The 19,496-nt window shown below is 53.5% G+C and overlaps 1 long non-coding RNA gene across 2 annotated transcripts; it reads left to right on the top strand.

The window, feature by feature from the left end:
• The first annotated feature begins 268 nt into the window (after nt 1-268).
• Nucleotides 269-19,163, top strand: LOC118972884 (uncharacterized). Of its 2 annotated transcripts, none has more exons than XR_005062023.2 (3): nt 269-659; nt 6,273-6,439; nt 18,142-19,163. It is a non-coding gene; the product is annotated as an uncharacterized lncRNA (long non-coding RNA). The 2 variants fall into 2 exon arrangements; XR_012124759.1 differs by lacking the exon at nt 269-659 and adding an exon at nt 4,038-4,558.
• Nucleotides 19,164-19,496: the final 333 nt, after the last annotated feature.

Here is a 19,496-nt window from a genome sequence, read left to right as displayed (position 1 = left end):
TTCATGATGGCAGTTGACATTGCCAATTTCGTGTAACATTTAGGGTTTTCTTCTTTTAAAAAGTCACCATCTATGATGTAGCTGTAATGAGATTCTACGTACACACCTCTTCTCTTCAGGGGGTTAGTGCCTTAGGCTGAGTGCACCCGAGTGAGACCCACGCACTCCGTCCCTGTCCCCCAGGACTGCTCCAAGGAGACCGTGGGGTGGGAGAGAGGGCCGGTCAGGGGTGAGGGCTGCACAAGTGGACTCGGGAGGTTCTTGCGACGATGTCTGCCCAGGCTTCCTGGAGGAAGGGAGGGCAAGGTCCACAGAAGGGCTGGGCCCGCGTTCGAGAGAAGAAGGGACAGAATCTGCTGAGGTTGGGAGGTGGCGGAAGCTCTCTGTGAGCTCTACTGATGGCCAGATAAGGACATGGGCAAGTGGGACACCTGGAATGGGCAGGACCCACTAGGCGGCAGGAGGTGTGGATGCAACTTGCAGGCCTCAGCTGCCTCGCACACTGGTAGCCGTGCAAGCCCAGCCAGGGCCCAGCAGTAGGAGCCGCTCCCCTTGATCTCTCAGAAGCCAGGAGCAAGCAAACAGACTCCCAGGGGCCCTGGAGCAGCGTGCAAGAGAGATTTACTGGGGAGCAGATGCAGGCGTGGCCTCGAGCTCAGGTAAGCCCCCTCCTCAGGGTCATGTCTGGTGAAAACAGGAGGAGGGGGCCCAGGGGAGCCTGGCCTCACCCCATGGCACCCAGGAGGGGCTGGCTCGCTCCAGTCCCCAGCGTCAGGCGCCAGTGGGCCTGGAAAGGGAGGGGCTCACGGCCCTGATCAGAGTCTCCCCAGTCCAGCTCCCTGTGTCTACTTCTCCCTTCACTCCCCACCTTTCCTGACTTAGTTTCAATTTAAAAACAAAATAAACTAAAAAAATAGAAGTACCACTTCTGCCCCCACCCCAGCCTCCCAAAATAGGCAGCTCCGGGGCTGTGTGTCCCCTGGGCAGCCGGCTCCCTGCGGGCCGTGACCTCCAGGCGGTGGGAGTCGGTCCACAGTTCCGGGCCTTTTCATCTGGAGGAAGCATTTTGCTGTCCCGGCTCCAGAATAGCTGCTGCAGGAATCGGATCGGCTGTATTTTTAGGACACAGGAAGGGCTTGGGGCTGGACGCGCGTGCTTTTCAGGGCCTGCTAGTTTCCTATTGCTCCTCAAACACCAGATCAGAGGGCGCAAGGACACCACAGAACGTCAGCTGTGAGGCCCTGCGGGTGCGCTGTAGTCCCGGGACTCCCTCACTCAGCTCTGGTGTCATCCCGGGCTGCCCCCCAGTTCTGGGCGTGAGCAGTATTGTTCAGCAAAACTAGAAAACAGCCCAGCAAGCCTCAGGAGAATCCAAGGGGCTTGTGCTCCCGTGAGGGCACTGAGTCTCACCACCCACCGGGATGCCCTCTGGGGTCAGCAGCTTGCGAGAGGGATCTCAAGTCCAACCGCCACCTGGACAGAGTACCTGTAAGAGCCACAGCCCTGGTCACCAGGCCTGGCATCTGGGTGCCGTCCACCACTGGAGGAGACTGTACACGTTCCCCAGGTCCCAGGCAAGGTGGATTCCAGTTCCCCCGATGACCCTGATCTTCCCTGCGGGGAGTCCAGTGGCTCCTGCACTCGGGCTGCACGGGGCACTGATGGCTTGGTGTCCAGCGTCGTTCTGCAGTCACTCCATTGAGAAGGTCACATGCTAAGCCTGCTGCCCACACATTGTGCACACGTCCGCCCATGCTCGCCAGGCCATCGCCCACAGATGGCACTTCTCAGACCCTAAGGAGCAGGAGGTCATGCGGGGAACTTGCTGCAATTAGGTTCTGGCACTTAGGTCAGGTGGGGCCGTGGTCCTGAGCTGCTAACAGGCCCCCAGGATTTCCTGACGCTGCTGGTCTGGGACCAAACTTAGCATGCAGGGTGGTAGCACCCTGACGGCAGCGGATCAGGCAGACAGCATTCCTAAACACGGGAGGAGGGTCGCCTAGTGGGGGAACCGAGATCACCAGCAGTGAGCCGGTTAACCCTCTGACGTGCTGCTAGGGCTCCTATGTGTCTGGCATTCTCTGCAGACTTGGAAGTACAGTTGTGAGCAGAGACATGAGGTCCTTGCCCCTCCAGGGTAGTGGCTGATGAGAGAGGAGGTGCTGCCAGGCACCCACAGGGTCACCAGTAAGCCTGTGGGTGGGGTCAATGCCTCACAGGTCGATGTGCCACAGTGAGCAAGCCCACACACTGAGGCGGGCTGGGCTCCCTCCAGAGAAGCTCTCACTGAGAGGGAGCCCTCAGAGAAGGGTGGAGAGGGGGACGGGCCCCCCAGGGAGAATGGGTGCTGCCCTGCCCAGCATGGAGGCAGGCAGGGAGGACAGCCAGGCAGTGCAGGGACCCGGCAGGAAGCTGCCCTCATCCCTGGGGAAGAGCAGGGCCTCTGTCCTCCCCAGAGCGCTCCCGTTGGCCAGGGACGGCTCATGCCGTGGGTGGGGGGACGTGTGCCATCCATGCTGATGTGGACCCCCTCCACAGGTGCTGCCACCAGCTGCTGGGGACTCCACACCCCTGGGAGCTTCCGGTCTGGGCGAAGCCCTCTGCCCAGCACAGGGCCTCTGAACTTCCCGGCTCACAGGTTGTGCCAGGCTGCACCCCACTCAGGAGTTGTCTGAGCTCTCCCAGAAGCCAGACGAGAGGCAACTCTATGAGAGCAGCGGGCGGGGTCCAGGCAACCAGATGTGCATGGTGGTGACACTGACCCCACTTGGACAGGTCAGAGGGGGCTGTCTGCGCCCCAGGGAGCCTGTTGCTGGCTTCCTCTAAATGGCTGCAGGAAGAAGCTGTCCTGGGATCTGGGGAGGGGGGCCCTGCAGGAGGGAAAAGGCCTCTGGGTCAGGGACCAGCACCCTGCTGGGTCGGTCCTCCTTGCAGCTCACGGCCCAGCTCTGTAAATGAGCTTTTTGGCAACACTGCCATGCTTATTACACGTTTTCTATGCTGCCTCATGCTACAGAAGTGGAGCTGAGCCCACATGGCTGAAACACCCACTGCCTGGCTCTTTGCAAAGAGTCTGTGGACTGTGCTCTGGGTGAACAGGACAGCAGGGCCTGGTATGTGGGGCTCGAGATCATGGCAGAAGCACGTACTCTCAGGCGGCGTTGCGTGGTGGCCTGTTCCGGCACGAGGCGTACAGAGAAGACCCTTCCCTGCACTGTTCATGCTCTGGGTGGGAAGGCAGCTCCCACAGGGCTCTCTCACCATGGGGGTGCCCGTGGGCAGTGGGACAAGTGTGCAGCCAGGGCATCTGTCCTTCTGCAGGGCCCCAGAGGGATTCTGAGGCTGTGGGGGAGGTGCTCGGGCACCCATCCAGAACTGACCTGGGGGCAGCCTTGGCAGGGTGCACAGGGTGCCAGGGTGGGGTTGCTTCCCAGCAAGCACGGCTTGGACCCCTACCTTCCTGAGGAGGCCCCTGTGGGAGAAGCAAGCAAATTCTTCAGGGCAGGGCCCTCTTCCTGGGAAAAAGTCCACAGTGCGCTGGAGGCACCTGGGAGCTCAACCTGCTGGTCGGGAGCCCCAGCTGTGGCTTGGATCACCAATGCATGTGTCCTGTCCCTGGCACCTCCACAGGCACCCTGGGTGCAGGCTCCTCCCTGCAGCATGTGGTGCAGGGGTGCCCACCCCATGGGATTCCTGGGAGCCCGAGGTGTCAGCATGCACGCACCCAGCCTCCCTCAACCAATGGTCCCTCAGGGGCTCCAGTGGGTTGTCATTTCTGTTTTCTGGGCAGGACAGTGTTAAATAAGTGACTGCATGTCCTGGGGCCTCCAAAGACCACATGATTTACTCCCGTCTGGTGCAAGCCCAGCTGTCAGCAGCATGCAAGTTGCAGTCTGGCAGGTACCACGGCCAGAATGTCAGAGGGCCCCAGGAGTGAAAGTATGTGCGTGTGAGGCCGCTCAGCTGGACTTGGAGCCTAAGGAGCTCTGCTAGGAGAGGCCGTGACACGAGGAGGGTGGGGACAGGGAAGGGGCAGGCAGAAGGCTTCTTCTCAGACAGAATCATTCCAGTCAATGGGAGCTATTTTTAGCTGGCCTGCATGCTGGGCAGGTGGCCAGAGCATCACAGTGGAGCAGCCTGGCCACCTGCTAGAGGCTGGTTTCTCTTTGGACGCTGAGCACGCTCACTGGCCCTGCACACGGAGGGCCCAGGTCAGAGAGGAGAGGCTGCGGGCAAGGGTGGAGCAGGGAGGCTGCAAGCCTCAGCCAGGTGTGTCAGCTGCCTGGATCCCGACCTCGCGAGGTGGAGGTGCCCACTTCAGGCGAGGAGCTGAGGTCCTGGGGCTGAGGCCTGGCTGAACTCACAGGTGCACGGCAGCGTCATCTTCCAATTCCAGAACCACACATGTCCACTGGGGCCCCTGGCTATGGGCGTTCCCTTGTCCTGAGCTGCCAGAAGGAGGCAGGCCCTGGAGGACAAGGACGCTGTCGCACTGGGCCTGCAGCTGGGACCGCCCTTCCTCTGGCCCCTCTCGGAGGGTCTCAAGAACGCCATGGAGGTAGGACTTCCTGCTGCCAAATGGGAATGAGCTCCAAAGGCAAGAGCCATTATTTCAAGGGAAGGGGGTCGGGAACGGAGTGCAGGCCTACGGGGGATGCCGTGCACCCTCTGTGGTGCCCCCCAGGGGTCACACACCCACCTGTGCAGCAAAGGAGTGTTCAGGACGACAGCCCCACTGTGCGGCAGCTGTGCAACTGTGGGCAGCCCCCTGCGCCACGCCAGGCTTCAGTCCTCTGCTGTAAAATGAAACATATGGACACACGTCACTCCGATAGGAAGGGGCTTGGCACAAAGGGACAGCTGCCCTCGCAGCCTGGGCTCCTGTCATGGGCACACCACTGCCACTGCCCTGGGTGGGTACCGTCTGTGGGTCCTGTTATCCCCCGAGTGCAGACTGCGGCCAGGACAGCCCACACGAATGGTCGGAACTCTGCGGCCAGGAGGGATCCTGAGCCGGTAGGGGCCACTCCGGCAGCGAGAGGCCTGCCGTGCTCAGGGTCTGGGGCGTCCTGCTCCTTGCTGCTTGGTGACTGCCAGCCTCACCCAGCCCAGTGTCTCGCCCCTTGAGTTCCTCTCTGGTGGCAGTGTGGGCTTGCCGCAGACTTGCTGTGCCCCTCGCGCCCACCCCAGCTCCTCTCGAGGTTGGCCCTGTTAGCAGGATGAACCCCACGGGCCCCTCCCCATTGAGCTGTCCAGGGCTGTTGGCCTTCAGGCCCCTGGAATCCCGTTCATTCTGAAGGAGCTCTGACCACGTCTGCCTGCCTTGCCCTCCTTCCCAGCTCTTTGAAGCCTTGGGCCACACGCCCTGCTGTCCCCTGCCCCCAGAGTCAGTGCCCCCCAGGCCACTCACTGGAGAAAGAGACAAAGGCTCTGTTTGTGGCCACTCTGGTCTGGGCTGGGCACAGCTGGGGCACCTTCTGGTGGGTGGGTTTGCTCCGCAGGCTGGTGAACTGCTCGCTGACACTGGCCCAGTGACCGGCCTCTGCTGTCAGCTGTGAGAGCCGCTTTTAACAGGGCCAAGTCGGGAAAAATATCCAAGGAGGAAAATACCCTTATTGAGCTTATGGAAAAGTGTACATCTTACAATTCAGATAAATCTGCTTCCTTACATGGAAGAATGAAAAGACAAATTGAAGTTAAACTTCTAAGATGTAATTATCTGGGCATTAATTCCTTAAATATCATCTAAACGTAACCTGTGACCTTTATAAAAGAAGTCAAATCATCCAAACTGTCACCCTAGAAAAAAAATTGCCCTTAAAGATGGATGTCTATTCAATCTTCAGTGCATTATAAAACACAAACTCAATATTACTGACATTATTTATCAATTTTAGTCTATAATATGCTTGCCTTTTGTTTTCCAGACAGTGGAAATAATGCATGCTCCTTGTAAAACATGTAACTGATCCTGAGAGAAATAAAATTAAAGCAATAATACCATATAGTCTAATTCCTCCCAGTCCACTGTTAATAGTTTGGTGTGTCCTTCAGATTTTTCTCTGCCTCACAAACATTATTTATTTTACAGAAATGGTATATATTAAACATTCTTTTATAAATTTTCTTTTCTCACAACTTGTATATCTTCTTTAATATCATCACACATTGGTTTGCATAATTCTTTCTTAAGGCTACATTGCATTAATTATGGACACCAGAACAGATTTTCCTCATGTTTCTGGGATGGGTTTACCCATGTATTTCCACAGCATGAATTTCCAGCACTGGAACTGCCCAGCCCAGCATGGGGAGCACTTACAGCTGCTGTGACTGGGGTCCCCAGGTCAGACTGCACCGACCGAGACTCCGTGGCGCAGTTCCTGTTGTGCCCAGATGCTGGGAAGTATCCGTGTTTGCACCTCAGCTAACAGGGGAGGTGAGTTTTACCACCACACAGGTCTCTACAGCCGTCACTGCCCCACCTACCTGACTCATGGGAGTGTGCCCTTCGTGTGCAACCGTTTGTGTCTGCAGCACACCTTCATGTGCTGGCAGCGGTTGGGCTGGGGGTCCTTGGGGCTGTCTCTGAGGCTAGTACCATATATTGAAGTTGCAAATAGTATCTTTTTTTTTTTTGAGAGGGCATCTCTCATATTTATTGATCAAATGGTTGTTAACAACAATAAAATTCAGTATAGGGGGGTCAATGCTCAATGTACAATCATTAATCCATCTCAAGCCTAATTCTCATCAGTCTCCAATCTTCTGAAGCATAACGAACAAGTTCTTACATGGTGAATGAATTCTTACATAGTGAATAAATTCTTACATGGTGAACAGTACAAGGGCATTCATCACAGAAACTTTCGGTTTTGATCATGCATTATGACCTATAAACAATCAGGTCAAATATGAATATTCATTTGATTTTTGTAGCAAATAGTATCTTTGTATTTTTGTTCTTTATGCTCCAGCCTTTGACAGGCCACTTTCTACACATCTGTCTGTCTGAGTTTGCAGTTGGCATGCTAAGGAAGGCCTGCTTCACCTCAGATTATGACAATTTCTGGGAATATTTGAGAGCAAGCATCACAGAGGCATTTTTCTAACTTTTCTTTGTCACATTTGAGCGATGATGATGGGTCCTCAGGCCACCATTTCATTTTTGTCCTTAGAACAAACGCAGAGGCAAGATATTTTTATCACCTCCAATTTACATGTGGGGAAACTGAGGCTCAGGGTGATTAAACTGCTGAGTAGGAAGCAGACCTGGACTGTAACTGACTTCGGTGCCTGCTGTGTGTCGGGCTCCGACGAGTCCCTGCTGCCCTCTCAGCAACGGGCACGGTGTTCTCTCTCTTCTCCCAGGGGGGCAGGCCCAGGGCCAGGCACCTTTGCTGCCAGTTCCCCAGAAGGGTGGGCTTGCGGCCCCTGGCCGGAGAGCTGTGGGTTGGACCCCAGGCATCCAGAATGCTGCTGCTCGGCCCCCACAGCCTCCGAGTCATATTCTCACACATGCACACACACACTCACATCACAAACACCCTATGCTTGTGTTAGCTGGAAGCCTGCGTTAGTCGCCTCTGGTGCCATCGTCCACCCTGGCCGGGCTGCGTCCCCCCTGCTTGCATCCCATGAGGTCTGCTCCCCAGGTGTGCATCGGGACTGACTGCATGGCGCTTAAAGCAGCACATGGTGGGGACACACCCCAGAGCTGGGCCGGGGTTTGAGGGTGAGGCTGGGCATTTGGAGTTTGTAAAGATTCACAAGGGAGATCAGCCACAAAGTCAATGCAGCGTAAACTTCCCGTTCTCACTTGTACAGGTCCTTTCAAGGCCTTGTGGTAATTTATATTTGTAATCTTAAACTTTTGTAACAAGGAGATTCCCGAATTATGTAAGCTTCAGGTGCTTTAAATCTGGAGCTGCCCCTGCCTTTAGGGGAGAAAATCACCTTTACATTTTCCTTCTGTTACCTAGATTTCTTCTTCCAACCGTAACCTAGAATACACATGGCTAATGGCTTTCGTCTCATCTGTTATTTTTAGACCTCTTGGTTGGAACTGCCCAGCATGTCGAGGTGAGAATTCTGAGGGAGGTTATTGCTCAGCAGGAAAAAGAGCAGAGATTGATGAGCCATGTCTCCTGGGGCTCAGCACAGATTACTTAGAGACGTCTGCCTTGGGTGTGGGAATAGGAGGCGGGAACTACGTATATCAGGTATCTACACTGTAGGTAGGAGAACTTGTTCGCCTTTTTTATGTTCTACAGACAAGGAGTTGGGAAATTTTTATCTGTAAAAGGCCAAAGAGGAAACATTTTAGGCTTTGCAAGCCATACAGTCTTTGTTGTTGTGACTATTCAACGCTGCTGTTGTAGCTGATAGCAGCAATAGAAGTAATATGTGTTCAAATAATGTTTCATTTACAAAAATAGGCTTCTGGACACATTTGGCCCACACACCATGGTTTTCTGGTCTCTGTTGTGGAGTACTGGGGTGCTCCCTTACCCAGAAGGAGAGCCTCACACAAACTGATAAAGCGCATGAAACTTTGTCTCAGGCAGCAAGACATCTTCATATTCTAAAGAAAGGTTATTCATCTCAGTCTTCTTTTATTTGGGTATCTAAGTGTGCAACAGGGATTAATCTGAAAATATTTACATTAAGTGGATTTTTGCTTTGCCAAAGGAATTATCAGAGTTTTGTGGAAGAAAGAGCTGTTCTCCCAACATGTGTGTATCTATTTACAGCCTCACTGGGAGCCCAGGGGCCAGAACCTCTGGATTTTCTCACTACTCACCGGCCAACACGACTGAAAATAAAGGCAGCTTCAATGTTAGTTAGTGCGAAAATAACTCATTTCCACCAGAATCCAGTATTCATACTGCACCAGGGGGTCTGTTCTGGGTATGCTGGACTAATTGCACCATGCCTGACCACCTGGTGACAATAGCTGCTGACCTTGGTGGGTGGGGGCTGGCTTCACGGGACTCGGGACTAAGCTGCAGCAGGCAGCCGGGAGGGGAGCAGAGCCCAGAATGCTAGTAACTGGCGGTGAGCTAGCCTTGTTCCCTCTGGTGTCCCCGGCCTCACTGAACGAGCCTCAGGCCCAACAGTGTGTGTGGGACAGACACAGAGGACCTGGGGGAAGCCTCTCATCCCAGCACATGGAGCAGGAGAGCAGGCTCCCAGTGCCCATGCAGAGTGGGGGAGCCCCACCTTCCTCTTAGCCCTTGTTTGTTGGTTCCTGGGGTCTTGGCCCCAAGCTGTCCCATGGCAGCAACGGTCTAGAAGCCCACAGAGCCCTGTGCTCCAGGGACTGACCCTTCCTCGCTAACTCAAGGTCTGAGGCTGAGTCAGAGGGTCTGTAACCCCATTGCCTCACCCTGTCTCTGTCCTCAGGGTCTTTCGTTCCAGAGCAGCCCGTGTGTGGGGTACACAGGGGACAGACCTGAGTGGTCTGCAGAAGGCTGGAAACTGACCTACCTTGGAGTCACAGCCCACAGAAGGCAGGTAGGTGGGCACTTGTAGCTCGAGACCAGCCAGATTGATCCCCTAACTCAAAAATAACATTCTCCAGAGGATTGAGGACTGAAAGATCCAGTCTCGTGACACAATATGAAAATGCTTAAGATATAATCACATGGAGAACCAGGAAAGTCGTAGCTTCCCTGGGAAAGGACAACCAGTGGACCCCAATGTTCAGATGACAAATACGCTGGAATTATCTGGGAAAGACTTTAGTGATTGTGAAAATATTCCGACAAGTGAGGGTGAACACTCCTGAATGGAAAGTAGAAAGAAATAGAAGTTATGAAGAGGAGCCACACGGACACTTCAGAACCAAGAAGCACATTGCCTGGAATTAAAGACCCACCTCGCGGGATGGGATTGGCGACAGAGCCAGAGGCTCAGAACCCAGGTATTCAGTCTGAACAACAGAGAAAAACACGGGGAGAAGGAAGGGTGAAGCTCACAGGCCTGTGGCGCATTCTCACAGGTCCGATGCCTGTGTGACAGGGACCCTTCAGGACAGGAGAGATGAGATGTGGAAGTAAAGTTGGAGAAGCATTTCTTATTGCCTCAGGGCAGATCACCACAGACCTAGAGCATGAACAGCACTGTTTATCATCCCGTTCTTGGCAGGGCAGAAGCTGGGCTCGGCCAGGCTGGGTCCCCTGCTTGGGGTCTCACCTGAATGAAACTGGTGGTCTGCCAGGGTTGTGCTTTCTCCCAGGCTTCAGCCCTCCTTCCACTCGTGTGTTGGGGACACCATTCCATCCCCCACAGCTATGGGACCACCGGCCCCATTTCCTCATGGGGTACCCCCTGGGGTCTGCTTGCAGGCACTAGAGATTGCATTCCTGTCCCCATGCATCTTCCCAGTCAGCAACAGAGAACTGCCTGCTCTTGTGTTGTAGCCCAGCTGTAATTCAGGGCTTCCATGAAGAGCCCAGTTCCTCTGCAGGGACTCCCTTGATTAGGGAAGGCCCATAGTCTGCCTATCTTAGAGTCAACTGATTGGGACCTTAACTATATCTTAAAATCTCTTCACAGCAGCACGTAGATTAATGCTTGATCAAATAACCGAGAAACTGAGTGTACCCCAGGGAGCAGGAATCAGGGGGCCATGTGAGAATTCTGTCCACCCCAGAGATAATGATGAAAACTCCCCAGACTTGGCAGGAGACATAAATCTGCACATTCAAGAGGACGCATGAATCCAAAGAGGGTGAGTCAGAGAAATCCACACCCAGACACATCATAACCAAACCTCTGACCACTGAAGACAAAGGAAAAACCTTGAAGGCAGCCAGAGAAGATTACAGCTTAGCTCCAGGGGAAAAACAGTGAGTAACAGTGGGCTTCTTGGGGGAACCAGAAGGAACGAAAGGAAGCGCCTAGTATTTTTCAAGTGAAGAAAGAAAAACAATGTCAACACAGACTCCCATGTCCTTCAGGAATGAAGGTAAGTAAGGTCACATTCCTGTGAAGGAAAACGAGGTGAACTTTTGCTGTCAGAACCCTTCAAAAGCATTGTTAAAGCAAGTGCCTTAGACAGAAGGGAAATGGTACCAGAAGGAAATTGGGACCCAGTCTTGATAGGAGGCCAGCAAACATAACAAGCACTTGAGTAAGTATTCCAGATATTCTTCTCCTCTGGAATTCTTTAAAACATGTTTTATGAAACCAAAAATTATAAATCATCTCATAGAGTTTTCAATCTGTGTAGGTGTAACACAACATAAAAAAGGGAGAATAAAGCAAAATACCAATTCTAAGCAGACCGTTATAATTAAATATGTACATTACCAGCTTTAGAGCAACCACTAATAACACTGATTGAGGAGATAGAGTGAAAACACAACCAATTTAGATGGAGCCATAAAAAATTCAAATGACCCACCAGAAAGCAGGAAAGGTGAAGGAAACAGAAGATGAAAAACAGAGGGAATACACAGAAAATGGGTAAACTGAGGCAGATCTGAGTTCAAGCATACCAATGATTACACTAAATACTAGTCATCTAAACACATCAACTAAAAGACAGAGACTGTAACACTGGAAAAAATGTAACCCAACTGTATGTTCTCTACAAGAAACTCCCTTCAAATACAATGATACCGGTCAGTTTAAAGTGAAAAGATAGGATCATATAAAGTGCAAACACAATTAAGGGAAAGTTGGAGTGGCTACATCAACATTAGACCAATAGACTTCAAAGCAAAGAAAATTTCCAGAGATAAAGAGAAATATTACATAATAATAGAAGGGCCAATTTATCAAGCAGCCATAACAGGCCTAAATGTATATGCACCTAACTATGGAGTATAATCTAATCCCAATAAAAATCCCAGACAGGCTGTGTCTATATAAAGGTGGGATTTTAAAATTCATATGGAAGAGGAAAACTGGAATGCTAAGAGAATTTTTAGAAGGAAGAAGAAAGTTGAAGAAACCACTCTATCCAGTTTTAAAAGCATTCATAAACAAGAATGCTATGGGCAGAGATGGTTACATAGATTCGCAGAGCAGAAGAGGTAGCCCAGAAACAGAGCCACACAGATATGCCAAGTGATTTTTGATTTTTGATAGGTTCTGAGACAACTCGATGGATAAAGGATAGTCTTTTGAGCAAACACGACACCTAAAGCACAATCCATAAAATTGGATGGCAAAAAAAGGGAAAACTTTTGTTGTGTGAAAGACACCATTAACAGAATAAAAAGATCAGCTCCAGATGGGCAGAAAATACTTGCAAACTACACATCCAACAGAGGCTTTGTACCCAATATATGAAGAACACTCAAAATTCAAAGGTAAGAAGATGCACAGCCCAATTCAAAAGTGGGCAAAATACCTCAGCAGATACTTCACTAAGAGGCTGTAAAGATGGATGATAGGACATGAAAAGATATGCGATATCATCAGCCTTTAGGGAAATGCAAGTTAAAACCATGACGAGACCCCATTACACACCTAGATGGTGGAAACAGAAAACACCAACAGCACTGAGATGCAGTTGCAGAGTAACTAGAACTCTCACGATGGCATGGCCATTTGAGACAACAGCTTGGCAGCTTCCTACAGAATTGAACATACCCGTTCCGAGGGGTTCAGAATCCCACTCCTTGGTACTTACCATGGAGGAATGAAAACTTATGCTTACCCCAACTCTGCACGTGAATATTAATAGCAGTCGTATTCACACTTGGCAGAAACTGGAAACAACCCGAGTGAATGGATAATCTGTGGTCCATCCATACCATGAGCAACAGTATGAAACGCAGAGGTTCCGTACAGATGATTCTGTTCATGGCGAATCAGAGGCAAGACAAACTGGAGAGAAAGAGGGTGGGGTGCCAGGGCTCTGGGGAGGCTGCAGTGAGCATGGGGGCTGCACTGGGTAGTGTGGGGTCACACCCTGATTGTGGGGGTGTGGGTGAAAGCTCACGGACATGCACGATCAGAAGTGCAATTCCACTATCTGTTACTGAGAACAAGGAGCCTATGTTGCTCCCAGGTCAACTGTCAAGACGCATAGAAGAGCCCTGAAGTCGGACCCTGGAGGAGGCGGGCCTCGGGGGAGGCAGGGAAGAGCCCTGTGGCGCCTCTACTCTGGGATCTGACCAGAGGGGCCTGAAGGCTCCTGTCAGTGGGAGGGCAGGCGCAGACGGATGGACCCGTGGGTCCTGCCCCACAGCATGCTCCCCACACCGGAGGTTCTTCCTGGCGGCAGGCGTGTTGCCAGGAAGCAGGCTCTGTGCTCCTCATGGGAGGCAGGCCCGTGGCCCCTCCTGCTGTGGGTATCAGACCCTGGAAAGCCCCGAGCCAGCAGCTGGGGAGGAGAGGCTCTCCGTGGGGTGAGGGCTCCATGTTCTGTGCTCAACGGAAATACCAGGTTCCTCTGACAGAAATATGCGGGTGGTGGGGCATTTGGAATCTCAGGAGACTTGCAGCCCATGGAAAACCAGCCCTGCCGCCAAGCACAAGGGTGTCTTCCGCTGGCCCAGGCCCTGCCCCAGCCCACCCCTAGAAAGCACGTCTTCTCTTCAGGAAGCAGCCCTGCGGGGTCCGCTTGAGGTCACTGCCTCTCAGCGCCTGAGGGACCCATGTGCTGACTGGTGTGTCGCTGTGGTCGCTTGTACAGTGGAGGCCCTCGGGAGCCCCGGCCTGCCTCCTGCCCTGCTGAGCCAGAGTGCTGCCCCGCGTGGGGCCTGGCCACCTGGGCAGCATGCTAGTTGGCCTGCAGCCTCTGAATACCACCATCGCCTGCAGTGGAAGGGGGTCCAGTATGGCCACCTGGGAAGCCCACACTGCTGACGTTTCCCAGGGAGGATGCAGGGCAGTCACACAGCTGGGAGGTGCATGGACACGGGCCAGCTTCAGGGCCCACGTACAGCCACATGAGAAGTACACCCTCGTCTTGACTGTGCCGGCATCAGCGGCTGATCCATGGTTAATCCCACAGACCTCTGAGCAGAAGGCCCTAACTGCTGCCCCTGGAATGCTCTTCACGGACCTGCCAGTGTTGCGATGTTCTCTGGGTCACTGCCTCTCAGGTCGGAGGCCTCCCATTCCTGTTAGGCCAGGGTTAACTGTGACTGTGCTCCTGACCCCGCGATGTGCACAGCGCACACAGGCGACCGTAGGTGCTTAGTCATTGCTCACTCATGTTCCCAGCAGAGGTGCCTGGAGAGGTGGAACTTGGGGTGGGAGCTCACCAAGCCAGCTTTGATGAGGCTCATGGTGTCGTGACCTGAATTCCACATTCTCATGCTGTACCTGAAGCCATCGTTGCCCTCTTTCCTGCAGATGCAGGGACGGGTCAGAGGCCTTCTCCAGAGAGACCCTTGGCTGAGAAAATCATGTGATGCTTAGCGAGGTGCTGAGGGTGGGACAGCTTCTGTGGGGGAGGTCACCCCCCGAGAAAGAGCTATGTCGACATGACACAAGAGTTTCTCCTCCATTTCCTGCCTCTCATGGCCTGTTGCCAAGGACAGTGGTGCAGGGCTGAAGGGTGGATGTTCACGGCACTGGCAGGTGGGAGCAGGATCCTGGTGGGGCCAGCTCTGGGGAGGAGCCCCCACCTCCCCGGGGGCCTGAGACCCCAGGACTCTGGGGAGGCCTCTGGGTTGGGGGTTTCCCAAACCCAAGATAAGAGCTGGTCTGCTGGGGCCTCTCAGCCGGGCACAAGGCCAGCCTAATATGACCTGTCTCCCTGGCTGACAGCAGTGCGAGGGCAGGGCAGACGCCAGGCGCCATTCCCAGGAGAAGGCAGTGGTTCCGGGTGCTCAGTAACTTGTCCAGGGTCATCCCTGGGTAAGAGGGGCTGCTCATTCTGACTGCAATGCCTCAGCTGGCACCTTGGCCTCTCTTTTGGCTTTTGTGGAATGTGAGGTCTGGAAAGTTCTAAAAGGTCCCTCACTACTCCGAGTGTTGTCCTCAGGCCAGCAGCTCTGGTGTCACCTGGGTGTGCACTAGAAATGCAGAGCCTCAGCCCCCCAGTTTCTGAATCAGAATCTACGTTTTACTAATTTGTCAGGTCTCGGCACACCTTCAAGCTGGGCAGTGCCAACTCGGGGCAACTTTCACACTTGATAGATGAGGTGAGTCAGCGAATTCCAGCCCCTGCATCCTGCCCAGGGTTCTTCCTGCTCTGACTCTCTCCCGTCCAGCCCAAAGTGATGCTTTGATGTGTCTTAAAAGGAAATCTAAAATAATTTGGGGATTTGATGCTAAATTTGATTTGATGAATATTGTTTCACTCTTAAAAAAGATGCATAAGGCAGGGCTCCAGCCCACATGGGGTTAAAACTTGTATACAAATGACAAATCACAGGGTACAAAATGACTGAGTCATAAAGGCAAACCATGGAGAAGTGACGTCAGTGTGGAAGTGGGGACCAGGAAGACACCCAGCGTGACCCTGACGTGTCAAGACAGTGATGGAGGAGGTGCTGGCCAGGACAGGGCGCCTGTCTGGGCATCAGGCCAGCCAGAGGCCGGGTGGGATGTGCGAGTGCAGGGGACAGCATGGAGCTGTGCAGGTTGTCATGGAGGCCAGGGCCCGAGGCTGGAATGGAGGCCAGGGCAGAGGCTGGGGCAGAGCCTGGGCCAGAGGCTGGGGAAGAAGCTGGGATGGAGATTGGAATGGAGGCCAGGGTAGAGCCTGCGGCAGAAGCTGAGGAGGAGGCCAGGAGAAGTGCGGCTGGTGAAACAGGCACGGGCTCCCTAGGGGCTGTGACCAGCACAGATTCCAAAGCCCACCCAGGACAGGGGCTCAGAGTCTGGGGCCTGTGCCTGTCAGTGTCTCTGTGTCTGAGGTGCATTTGGGCGGCGCTGAGATCTGTACGGTGTCAGCTTCTCTGTGGGCGATCAGGACCTCTGAGGCCCACAGCCTCGTGGGTGTACATCCCTAAAAAGAGGCAGGCATTCTGTCTGAACCCACTTCTGCGTCTGTGTCTATAGCTACGTCTACTCGTATCTCACCAGGCAATTAGGATGCTTCCCACTGGACCTGGATGCAGGTCTCAGAGCAACGTGGGTCATAGCTGATGAGCTTCTCTTGCCCCAAGAAAATAATGCAGCACATTGAGGGAGAGGCACTGGGGGCGCTGAGGTCATGCACTCCTGCCCTGGAGCGTGTCTTGGCTTCTTGCCCCCTGGTGTCTGTGCAGAGCTCTCTGGGCCGAATGCCTAGGGATGGCCTCTGGGGCTGCAACCTCCCTCCTGGCCCAGCACCCACACACCCGGTGCTCTGGACACAGTGCAGAGATTCCCCCAGAGGGGAGAAGTCACCGTTCCTGGGGAGGAAGTCTCGATAGCAAAACCTTATTTGACATTATGCATTATTCTATATTTGGGAGAAAAGCAAAAACAGAGTTTTTCTAATGCAACAAAAAACTGCTCAAAACTTTGACTGTGTGTGATTTCCAGAAGGCAGATTCCTAAGAGCATGTGTCAGAGCAGGGTCATCCTCTGTCCCAGTTGTCATCATAGGACTGGTTTTAGAAAGCTGAGAAAAGGGGGCAGGAAGCTTTAATCACTGCACGGATAGAGGTGGGGTGTGGGCGGGCACCCAAACTAAGGAGGCCCTTTACTTGATTGAGCTGGAAACATCATTGCAAAACTACACTTCCTGCAACAAAATCGTCATTTTAAAAGTGGCTTCGACTGGTAATATTTCAGCTGACAACACCTGTCTCCATCGCATGTCTGTAATTGTGGCCCCACTGCACACCTTTGAGGGCAGCTGTTGGCAGAAAGCCCCTCGTAAAGTGTCCCCACCACCTGTATGAGAGTGTCGTCCCCTCAGGCACAGCAGCCTGCCCTGCCAGCCTTTGGTAGGTGTGGGACGGTGTTTCCTGCAGACCAGAAACCTGGAGTCTGCCCTGGAATTAGCTCATGTCCACAGTGCCTTTAAACCCCGTTGTATTAATTCATGTAATAAAGCCAGTTGCTCTTCTAATTTGCCTGCAGACTCTTAAACAGCTTGCTTGCAAACACAGCAGATCCTATCTCAAGCCCTCTTGGGCCAACACAATAAACACAATAGCTCCATTCTCTTCCCGGCTGCCACTGGGGAATTTGGTTCCTGCAGAGGTTGGCTTGGAATTCTTGCCCAGGGTGATCAGAGGAACTTGTCATTACAGCCGCTCTGCCTTGCTTTGGAGTAGGGGCATAAAACAGTCAAGCCCAAAGCTGTATACCCTGCAATTTTCAACACCCTGGGGAGTGCGAGGGACCTTTCTGGATTAAGATTTGGATCCTAGGGCACAGGGACAGACTGTTCCTGAAGAAAATGGTGCACAGAGTCCAAGAGGCCGGCCCAGGAAAGTCTTCGGCCAAGTTCTGTTTAGATTGCGGTCTTCACATGTGTGTGCGCTCATTGCTTGGTCTGGTGAGGCTGCGGGAACGTTCTGGCATCTCCCTGTGTCTGGCCTGCTGTGGCCTTCCTATCGCCAAATGCCTTGAGAGCCGCTTCTCCATTCCCGTGCTTTGGCAGACCTCTCACAACCCTCTGGCTGGAAATTACTCTTCGCTGTGATCAGTGCTGTCACAAAGATGCCCGTGGGTTTTTCCGGCAACACCCCATGCTGGGACCCGTGCACTGTGTCGGTGGCCCCCTCCCGCAGAGACCAGGGCTTTTTTTCTGTCAGCACAGCAGCCCAGCTGGTGGCCAGACGTAGGCTGCAGAAGGCCTGGCTGTCGTTTGGTGCTCAAGGTTTTGCATTGAGGTGGGCTGGGTACCATTTCTAATGAGCTAGTAGGGCAGAGTCTCATGGCCGAGTCTCTCAGGCCTTGGGCAGAGGCTTAGATGGTCAGCACTCCCCTGCTTTTTTGCCTTCTAGCCTCCCCCCCAAGACTCCTCATCCTGGTGTGAAAGCATACTTGCTGTGTGTACTGGGCAGGTACAACAGGCTGTAGGAATCGTAGTTACGACTAGTCTCAGCACTTCAGCTTAATTGGCTGGTCAAGGCAGGCAATTGAATAAAAATGACTTTAAATCCCATTTTTCCTACAGCAAAGCAAAAGGTGAGCCCAAGGCAGGGATCAGGAGGCACAGGTGTGGAGGGGGCAGGGCTCTCCCTGTGACTGGACAAACTGTGACATCACCAGTGCTAACCTTTACAGGCATCCACAGCACCGAGACCCAGGAGAGCCACCTCCAGCCCTCGCGACTCTGGCCCGTACCATGTGTCGCGACTTGCACGGAGGCAAGCAATCCCAGGGAGCGGCAGCTGGGACCGGACCGGCGCCGGATGGCTGCAGCTGCGGCGGATACCAGAGCCACCCATGGGCTCCTGGGCCATTGGTGGCTGTGGGGGCCTGCTGAGCAGACGCTGCCCGATTCTGTCAGGGCCCTTTCCACCATGGCCCTCCCCTCTGGCCAGACCATGATTTTGGTGCCCCCCGAGAGGCATGAGCCCCTGAGGCCTCTTCCCCTTGGACCTCTAAAATTCGTCTAAGCGCTTGGAGTATGGACACCCTCCTGCCCCAGAGCCGAGCTTCACTGCTTGCCAGGCCAGCGGGGGGATGGCTGTCATCCTGGCTAGGCAGGGGGCCCTGGCCTTGAGGAGCAGGCTGGAGACCAGGCCACATGCAGGCATCAGGGGGCGTGTCTGCATGGCCATCCAGCTGCGACTGGCTCCTGCGTGGGGTGGGCATACTGCGAGCCCCCCATGTGGGCACACCTAGTGTCTTGCCTTGGGGGCCCTCTGATGGGAAACGGCTGCATGCCTGCAGTGGCCCTGCCTGGGCACTGACGCCCAGCTGGCCTGAACGTGCACGCCTGAGCCCTCAGGGTGCCCCTGCTGCTCTCAGGGACCAGGGCCCTGTGTCTCTGGTGCTGCCCTGAATACACGCCTGATGGGCGACCATCCTGGACCTGAGCCGGCAGGGCTGTGCATGCTGTGGAGACGGCGAGGCCGCAGGCTGGTTCGGCAAGCTTGGCTTTTCCCCTGCGCGTGGAGCCGTCAGTTGGGATGGCTGCCCTGGGTGAATACGGCCTCTGGTTTCTGGCTGCCTCCCTCTAACTGCTAGTCTTCTCAGTTAAAGGCTCTTATTTCAGAAACTAAAATTGGAGGTTTTATTAAAGAAGCTAGTGGTGTACCTTATCAAAACCAATACTTATTTATAACTTATCATGAATAGAGAAACACCTAGGCATAATGAGTGCCTTTCTTTATTAAATTTAATAATTATAAATCACTTCTTACCTGATTCTGGGCTTTCTCCAGGCTTTGATGTTTCACAGAGTCAGTGTTTGTGAGAAGAAGATCTGGATTCTCCCTTGGGGCCTGAATGTCTGTCTAAATATGTCAAGAGTGATGTGGGAACAGAGAAGTAAATGGCTAGATGTCCACATGGAAATACAATTCCCAATGGAGCTGATGATGTAGGCAAGACAGAAGCTGTCGTTTTACACCCATTTCTCCAGACTGGTGGTTTACTTCTTGAAGTTTGTCTCTTTTGTTACTCAAAATGTA

Source organism: Manis javanica, chromosome 13, assembly GCF_040802235.1.
Source record: "Manis javanica isolate MJ-LG chromosome 13, MJ_LKY, whole genome shotgun sequence".
In the NCBI taxonomy this organism is placed as follows: Eukaryota; Metazoa; Chordata; class Mammalia; order Pholidota; family Manidae; genus Manis; species Manis javanica.
Note: the sequence above shows the minus strand (reverse complement) of the source record. Positions and strands in the feature narration are given on the sequence as shown.